This window comes from Octodon degus, unplaced genomic scaffold, assembly GCF_000260255.1.
Source record: "Octodon degus isolate 3935 unplaced genomic scaffold, OctDeg1.0 scaffold00082, whole genome shotgun sequence".
NCBI classification, from domain to species: domain Eukaryota; kingdom Metazoa; phylum Chordata; class Mammalia; order Rodentia; family Octodontidae; genus Octodon; species Octodon degus.
In genome coordinates, this window is record NW_004524658.1 from 3,550,791 (window position 1) to 3,551,694 (window position 904).

Sequence of the window (904 nt, forward strand, 5' to 3'; positions counted from 1 at the left end):
TATTCTTGAATTGTATAGTGGACGTGGTGGAAGAAAGCAAAGATCAAAGCTTGTATAAGGACAAATCCTGTTTTTAGCAATTATGAAATGATTCCTTTGTCATTTTGCATAATGCACCACCTCCTTAAAGTGAACACACCATCGCAAACTTTGGTATTTGTGCAAAGACCCTGACTTTTGGAATATTAAAGTGAAGCTTTCCTGGTTTTAGCTTTAGAAGACTTAAAAATCTCCTAATGCTTCCTATGTGAAACTCTATGTTGGAGCATGAAAGCAGCTGACAATGTTAAGAAAAAGAAAACCCTCAAGAATGAACACAGTTATTGGTGTCAGACACATAAACTGTACAATTGGGAATTGCCTCAAGGGGCTATTTCCAGGGAAAGCCTTACCTGGCGAGGTGAGAATCTCTGGGTTTTAAAAGCAAGGGGCATGCTTCACTGCAGTGTGGGCTGGAGCTGAGCACATACCACTGCTCTTCAGAGGGTGGGTTTCAAGTCTCACCTAGTGCACAGACCCAAATGCCCAAGCAAGAGCTGCTGGAGTGGGGTTCAGGCGAGTTACAGGACTACCTGAATGGGAGCCATGCCAAACTGCTAGAGCCTGAATTAAAAGGAAGCAGTTTATAGGCTGTGGGCTGCTCAGCAATCTGTCTTTCTCACTGGGGAGGAAAAAAATATCCCTTTTGCAGAGTTGATGAAAACCTGTATTAAAGGGTGACACAGCAGAAAAAAGAGGGCTAAACTAAGTGACGGATTATTTTTTTAAAAAAGGTAGAAAATTTTAAAAAGCCAATTTTGAGTATTTAAGTGAAGAGAGAAGGATAGAATACTTTTGACGTATTTCATCATTAATAATTTTAGGCCAAATGATATTGATGGAAGATTCCAAAAGTAAATCTCTG